This window comes from Balaenoptera ricei, chromosome 15 (genome assembly GCF_028023285.1).
Source record: "Balaenoptera ricei isolate mBalRic1 chromosome 15, mBalRic1.hap2, whole genome shotgun sequence".
NCBI lineage: Eukaryota > Metazoa > Chordata > Mammalia > Artiodactyla > Balaenopteridae > Balaenoptera > Balaenoptera ricei.
The window spans coordinates 88,914,806-88,922,910 of record NC_082653.1 but is presented as its reverse complement, the minus strand read 5'-3'; the positions used below and the strand labels follow the sequence as shown (position 1 = coordinate 88,922,910).

Here is an 8,105-nt window from a genome sequence, read left to right as displayed (position 1 = left end):
CAGGGAGGCCGCACCTGCATGAGCTCTGAGACCCCGTTCCTGGGGGACAGCTCTCCTGGGGGAAAACTTGAGAAATCTTTAAAAAATTATGGAAAATTTCAACCATGAACAAAAGCAGAGAGACTTAACAGCATGGATTCCCCAAGTACCCATCACCAACATGTTCCTCTCTCCCCTGTACTCTTTTTTTCTTTATTGTAGTAAAACATACACAGCATAAAATTTACCATTTTAATCATTTTAAAGTGTGCAGTTCAGGGGCATCAAGTACATTCACACTGTTGTACAGCCATCACCACCGTCATCTCCAGAACTCTTTCATCTTCCCAAACTGAGGCTCTGCCCCCGTTAAACACTGAGTCTCCTCCCCAGGCCCCCGGCCCCCACCCCCTACTTCCTGTCTCTGTGAACCTGACTCCCCCAGGGACCTCGTAGAAGTGGGATCACACAGTGTCTGTCCTTCTGCATCTGGCTTATTTCACTGAGCACCATGTCCTCAAGAATCATCAACCCCTCCGCTGTTTTCAGACTCAAGAAATCTTGAATCCCCAGAGAAACCCAATACTCAGCTCGAGCTGCAACCGCCTTTACCTTCCTTTAGAACAATAACAATACTTTTCCCAACTCTCTCCCGGTCTAAACTCACTTGGTCCTCACGGCCAGCTCACCCTGTAGCGGAGCTGGGCACGTGGGGCTCAGAGAGGAGGACACGCTGCTGCAGCGTCGCTCAGACGGTAGACGGGACGCCGCGGGCTCCTGTGCAGCCTCCGTCCCCGGGGCCCTCGCTGCCTCATACAGGAAGATGGTCTGACTTCTGCACGATCTGTCGTTAGGTCATCTGGTCCAGGACTTTCCAAAACGGAGGACAGCGAGCTCCTGGTGGCCTGCGAGATGACCACGGGGGCGCACAAACAAGCACTTTTTAGTTTAATAACCATCACTTATCTCAAAACACGTATGAGAGAAAGCAACGGGCACGCTGAACTTAGGATTTCATAGATTGGGTTGAGGACGGGACTGAGTCAAAGGGCGATTCTGGGGAATCCCCTGGCCGTCCAGGGGTTGGGATTCAGCACTCTCACTGCCGTGGGCTGGGGTTCAATCCCTGGTCGGGGAACTGAGATCCCGCAGGCCTTGCCGTGCGGCCAAAAAAAAGGCAATTCTGTTTCAAGTAGATTTAAAGAGAAATAGAAAGTAAATCATGGCATGTGGATAGGAGGATACGGCAAGACCTGCACACCTGAAATTTGGGAGACACTGAGTCCAGAGGGCTTTCTTCTCCGGGGGGTAAAGACAAGCCACCTCGACATCCAGGGCCAGCCCCCCCCAGAAGCCCCCGTGCTGTCCTGTTGGGCGTCAACCGCTTCTCAGAGCAGCAGCGCCAAAGTCACTCTCTGGGAAGAAATGAGGGGAAACACGTCATCGCGCCTAAGACAGACAAAAACGGCACCACGGTGCAAGGCACAGCGGACCGGACCTCCTCTCCCGGCTGAAATGACCCATCCAGCGGCTCCTGGGTCTGGAGAGTCACTGAGCTTCTCTAAGACACCCGGTTACAGAACGAGCCCTGCTTCCTGACGGCCCCCAGCCCGAGCCGGGCCGCCCCCCGGGCCTGCCCCAGCCCCTCCGGGGCCTGCAGCCCACTTGGCTCCTTCTGGCCCCAGCTTTCTGCCCCCCGAGTCCCAGGCGTGCCCTCTCCCCCCGGCCCCGAGCACCGAGCCCCACCTGCGCACCTGGGTCCTGGTGGCCTCGGCCGGCGAGCAGGGCAGCTGTGCCAGGTCACAGCCTGGAGCGAGGCCTGGGGCCGACGGCTCAGGCCGCGTCCCACACGCCGGGCCTCGGCCACGGGCGTCCCGGGGCCTCGGTCGGCAGCCCCGCCCCTTCCGGCTGGCGCCCGCTGGGCTTCCGGTCTCTTCTCTGTGTCTGGGCAGTTCTGGATGTTGAATCTGGGCGTTGAATCTCCTCTGTCTTGAGGTCTGTCGTTCGTCACCCATCACACACATACTCCCTGGCCACAAGGTCATTCTCAGTGACTTCGGGGGAAACTGCGGGCAAATGACCGTGAAACACCCCTGCAGCTCGGGGGCGGCTGGGGCCCTCCCCGCAGCCACCGTCCTGCCCGCGCTTTTATTCCATCGCGTTGATGAAAGCAAAGGAGGGCACTTCAGTGATGAAGGCCACCTTGAGAGCGGGGAAAGTTAAGCCGCCGCGTGGGACACACTGGGCCCCTGACCCCTGGACCCTTGGGCCCATCTGACTGGTCAGAGAAGGGGGGTGGCTGGTTCCCACAGCCCTGCAGCTCGCACTCGTCCTACTCCTTGTAGGTCCAAGAATCAGACAGGTCCTACATCCTCGAATCAGACCAGTCAGGGTAGAGGGAACAGGGCCTGGCCTCCTGTCTCCAGAGCGGCCTGCTCGGGGCAGGGGAGCGTGTGACAGTCGTTCCCGAGCCAGGGACGGTAATGAGGGGTCTGGGAGTGATCCCGGGGCGGGGGCCCTACAGCCCCACCGGCTTTGGGGACCGCAGTCCTCTCCCCGGGGTGTCCCAGGCTCTCTCCTCGCTTGCTGCTGCTTGTGCCTCTGGAAGGACAGCTTTCTTGCAATGAGGACAACGGGAAGCCGCAGAGAGCAATCTCCCGCGCTCCCGAGGGGGCCTGGGGACACCCCCGGTGGCCGGATGGGAAGGCAGGACAAGGAAGCCCGCGGTGACTTAAGTTTAAACTTGGGCGTCTCTCTGCCATCTCAGCTGCCATCCGCGAGGATACGGGTGAGTCCCGGCTTGTGCCAGTGACTCTGGCGGGTGTGTGGTTCCTTCTCATGAACCTGCCGCCTCTCCCCAGACTTCCACTCTGGCAGCTCCGGAACTCACGGTTTCTGTAGCCTTTAACTGTAGTTAATTCCGACTGTCAGCTGTTCTCGTTTTTTCTCCTGGTGGGTGGAGTAAAGCTGACATCTGACTCTATAGCTAAGTCAAAGGCAGCAGGAACATAATTCCTTTAACTCTGCCTTTGTTTATGAATTTCTTCAGAGCCATTTAGACTTCCCCCTGTCACCCGCCACTGCCATAAATCACTGGGAAGGAATGAGCTCAGACGGGTGGGGGGGGGGGGGGAACGGGAGGGGGGGGGGCGGCCCTGAGTCGTCAGGAGCGGGTGGGAGGAGGGAGGGGGCCGCCCGCATCTGTGCTCTTGTGTGGAACTTCCGTTCTGTCACCTCCAACGCCTGCCTCAGTTTCTCTTGTACAGAGTAGCTGGACGGGCTCTGCTGAGAATTAATTAACAAATGTCCATTAAACGTTCGTAGGGCGAGTGCTCTGCAGCTACTAAGTGGTATTAAATAATTACAACCTCAAATTAGGAGCCATCGTGTCGTCGATCCGATACATGAGAATGTTGTGCTACGTCTTTTCACAATGCCTTTATTTAACAAGAGCTGATCTTGGCAATTTGGTTTATTTTCTCAGCCCTTTTAATTTCAGACTCAGGGGTTATTAGCAGATAACTGCTCATTTCTGCTGTAGATCAAGAAAATGCTCATTAGAAACCCGATGCTGTGATTGCTAGGAGTTTAGGCTTGTAAAGAATGGGATGATGGCAAGATTTGGTGCTAAAAATGGGCTAAATTCAAAAATAATTTTTTGCTTAGGGAAAACAGAATGGCAGTTTCTGAACTGAATAACCTCTTAAGTGCATTAAAATTGAAATCATAGTTGACAAAGCACCATGGCCGTTGAATGTCACATTGACCTCAAGGCTGGGGAGGAAGGAGTTAGGGACGGCTGTGAGGACCCTCCCCGAGGCCACTCTGGGTGCCCAGCCAGCCCCAGTGTTAGCATGTCACTGACCCGAGGGAAAGGTGTGGTCTCCACCACGCTGGAGCCACCTGGCACTCACAGGAGCAGACAGAAAACAGAGGGGGCCAGAGGTGATTTTAAGAACATATCTATTAACTCACAGACATAGAGAACAGACTTGTGGTTACCAAAGGAGAGGGCGTGGGGGAGGAAAGGATTGGGAGTTTGGGGTCAGCAGATGCAAACTAGTATATATAGGATGGATAAACACAAGGTCCTACTGTAGAGCACAGGGAACTATATTCAATAACCTGTGATAAACCATAATGGAAAAGAATATATGTATATACGTGTGTGTGCAACTGAATCACTTTGCCGTACAGCAGAAACGAACACAACATTGTAAATCAACTAGACTTCAACATAATTTTTTTAAAAAGAACATATCTGTAAACTGAAAAAAAAAAAAAATGCTGATGTTTAAAACAGATGTCCTGGGTGGGGACAAGTGCCTTGTTGATCCACAGAGAGAGAGTTTTCAGGCCTGACCCTCACATTCCTCATTTATACACTCCTTCCCAGACTGGTAGAATTTCTTTTTGCAAAATTATCCTTGTCTAATCCGTAGAGACGGAAAGTGGATTAGTGGTTGCCAGGGGCTGGGGGGGGGAGGGGCGGAGGATGGGGAATGATTGCTAATGGGTGCGGGTTTATTTTGGGGGCGATGGCAATGTGCTGGAATTAGTGGCAATGGCCGCGTGGCTCTGTGAATGCATTAAAAATAGGGCACTGTACACTCTAAAAGGGTGCATTTGCTGGTGTGGCAGTGACATCTCAATAAAGCTGCTATTTAACAGTTACCCTCGCCTCTCGATGCTGGCCTGACTCCAGCTCCTGGACCTCGAGTCCCTGGCCAGAGCGGCAAACGCCCGGGAAGCGGCTCTGCCGGTCCTGCCGGCCGCACTGAACTCTGTCAGCGTCAGCCTTTGCTTTTGCCTAAACACTTGCACAAATTGTCGCGTGCGAAGCCCTCCAGGACCAACCTTGGGTCAGTATTCCAAGCTGCGCCTGAAGCAGAGAGAGGGCCTGGGCTTCCGCTACGTTGTAAAGCTGACGTGTAAAATCCCTGTAGGAGCAAAACTGGAGCATGACTTGGGCTCCAGGCAAAGAAACGGAAGGAGACAAGGAGGCCCCTTCCTTCTGGACTCTTGACAACCACCAGACCCTCTGAAAGGAGTCGTGGTTTCCCTGTCACTAGGTCAGCAGCAGAAAAGAGCAGAGCTGCCCAGAATCAGACCTTTGGTTCACGGGCACCAGGGCTGGGGCGTGGGCAGGGAGAGGCGAGTTCCTGCCAGAGGTGTCATGGCGACCTAGGGCGATCTTACTGTGCCCTTTCTTGTTTCTCTTGCAATCTCTTTATTTTAAATGTTAAATGAATTTTAAAAACAAGAAGGTAGTCTAGGCAGACTTAGAAACTGGAACCCCTTTCACCTAGCCTTGACATACGACGTCTCCAGGGGAGACATTCGGTGTCTTGCAGACGGCCTTGCAAAGGGCCACTGCTGAGCTCCCAGAGCGGCGTTTGTGGGATAGCACGTGAAAGCAAGCAGGTTCCAGGTGAAAAAAGCGGGGGTCTCCAGGAGCCTGATGCCAAGACCAGACTGTTTATCAGCGTCCTCATGCATCTCAGCACCGCCTGGGCCCACCCACCTCCTGCTGGCACCCCAATACCCACTGTGGAGAAAGGTGACCTTCTGGATGCCCCTGGGCCATGATCCACCTCCCTCGTGCCTCACTGGTCAGAATAAGGAGCCCTGGGCCAGACAGAGTGCTTCCAGAAGAGTGAAGAGGGACCACAGCTGCAAAGACACCAGTGGCACATGCCAGCGCCCTCCCAGAAGCTGCCTGTAGGTTCCAGCTAACGCCCCTCATCTCTAGGGCGCAGCGAGTGGAAACCTCTGCAGCGTTTCCAGGTGCAGCACCCCTGAAGGCCAGGTGGGAGGGAGTGATCATTCGGCGCGGCCTCAGGCCCCCGGGCCCGGGCCCGGGCCCGGCTGTGCGGGGAAGGCCTAGGTAGTGGCGGGTGCTGCAGCTGCACCCCCGGAGGAGCCCAAGTGCCCCTGCCCGCTCTGGGGGGCCAGCTCTCCTTCCCGGGGCAGGACCGGGAATCCGGTCAACCTGCAACCCCGCTTAGCCACAGTTCTTGGTCTTTGTTTACCAGGCCACGAGGCGGGCCTGCCTCTCTCCCCAGCCGTTCTCTCTGCCAGCTTCACGTCCAGCGAGGGACAAAGGGGCCTGCGGCGGATTAGCTGCCCGGCGGGCGGGCGGGGGCGCCGTTCCCGCGGCGGCAGCTGCTCGCCGGCCCTGCCAAGGCGGCCGTCCTGGTCCCCGTCCCCATGGCCGTCCCCGTTTACTGAGGGCGGAGCTCGGCCCCGGCAGGACGCCTCCTCTGTTTATCTGCAAGGCCAGCCCCGTCCCCGCCCCGTCGGGCCGGCCGGGCCAGGCTGCGGGCCGTGGGGTCAGCGGCGGACAATGGGGCTGCGCGCGCGCGTCCGCCCGACTCCGGCCCTTTGTTGCCGGAGCCTCGTGCCGATGGGTTAATGGGGCAGAAGCGATCGGTGAAGGGCGACAGAAGTGGGCTTTGAAAGAGGGTGTCAGCGCAGGGCAGCGAGACAAAGGCCAAAACACACAAGGGCGGAGAGGGACAGATGGGGACGGGCGGCGGGAACAATTAGGCGGCGAGCGCGGGGTGGGCGCGGCTCCATCATTCTGCGGTTAACCAGGCCCGGCCGGCGCCGCCCCTGCGCCCCTGCGCCCGGGGAGGACGGAGGGATGGAGGGACGGAGGGCGGGAGGAATCCCCTCCCCATAAACAGCCGCAGAGCAGGTCCTGGGCGGCCGGCCGGCCACCCTCAGTTTCCTGCAGGACGGCCTGGGAACGCTTCGCGGGGACAGCGCAGCCCCGGGGCCGCCGCACTGTCAGCGTCCCCGGCCCGGCTCGCCGAACCAGCGCGAGGACCGGTCCGCGGGTGCGAGCCGCGCCCGCCAGGCGGCGCTGCTTCCCGCCCGGCCGCGGCCGGCTCAGCAACCCGATGCTGTTTAATTAACGTGCAAATTGAGTAGATTAAATGACTCTAAATAATTAGCCCCAGATCCTATAAACAGGATAACATATTTAATTAAGCAGCGATATAGATTTTGGAAACTGTTAATGTATTTTTAGAATGACTGCTTAGATCTTTCACTTTTCCCCCGTAACTTCAAACATGTAACTACAGCCCTTGGTACGTGGATAAATATCTGGAAACAAGATTACGCCTGTTAACTTCAACTAATAGAAATGTTGGCTTAACAGGGACTTGCTCCGTCCCGGCGCCGGCGCCGCTTGCGGCCCAATGGCCCGAGCTGGGGGCCGGTTCTGTTCAACTTGGTGGCGAGGGGGGTGCGTGTGTACACACGCATGTGCCCGCCACCCTCGACAGAGGGGTAGGATGATGCGGGATGAGGGGGGATGGAAGGAGGTAAGTGAAAAATACAATCCAATTTCATTATATCAATCACATTTAATTGGCAATTTGTACAAGCAATGACCGGGCTGGCTTTAGGTAAAACTATTAGGCGACAGGCGGGTGTGCTACTAAAATTCTTGGTTAGTTAATTAGTGTCTGAACTGCGGAGGGAAAGGATCCTCAGATTTACTCTCTACAAAGAGAGAGCAGCCCAGACAATTCATTAAGCAGGCGGCTTGTAAATTAGAGCTAAGTTAACCTGATTTCCCTTAATTAAAACATCTTTTCTCGTTTACGATGTGGATATAAGTAGATCTCCAGGGTTTTGAATTTTCTGCAACAGCAGATGGTCAGCTAGAAGCAGATAATAGTTAACGCTTTCTCTCTACCAGATCCGAACAACGTGAGCCGCTGGCCCATCTGAGGATTCAAAGGAGAGATAACAAAGCGTGTTAACCCTTCCCGGTCTCCCGCTCCGCTCCCGAGACTCCGAGGGAGGAGCTGCCCCTGGCCTGGGGGACCCTGGCCGCAGGAACCCTGGGCAGGAGAGGGGACAAAGGTGGCCGGGGCAGTGGTCGCCGGGATGTCTCCTTAGGAGGGGAGAGTCCAGGGAGAGGGAGGGAGGGACACTGTCTGCTGTATCACCTGGTGGGCAGGGTGCAGGGAGGCGGCCACCTGCAGACTTCCCTTCTGGGCGGCCGGCCACTGCCTGGCCGTCCAGCCATCTGCCCGGCACAGCCCGAGTCCCCAAGCGTCCAGCTCCTTCTTGCCTCAGGTCCTGGTCCTCGTGTCTGAGACCCGTCC

General features: G+C 56.5%; 1 long non-coding RNA gene across 2 annotated transcripts; it reads right to left on the bottom strand.

Annotated features, from left to right (window-relative positions):
* Positions 1-217: 217 nt before the first annotated feature.
* LOC132348680 (uncharacterized) lies at positions 218-1,875 on the bottom strand. 2 transcript variants are annotated; one of them, XR_009497520.1, is made up of 3 exons: positions 1,726-1,875; positions 1,241-1,394; positions 218-884 (listed from the first exon to the last, which is right to left on the bottom strand). It is a non-coding gene; the product is annotated as an uncharacterized LOC132348680 (long non-coding RNA). The 2 variants fall into 2 exon arrangements; XR_009497519.1 differs by having other exon boundaries at positions 1,734-1,875.
* Between the last annotated feature and the right edge of the window lie 6,230 nt (positions 1,876-8,105).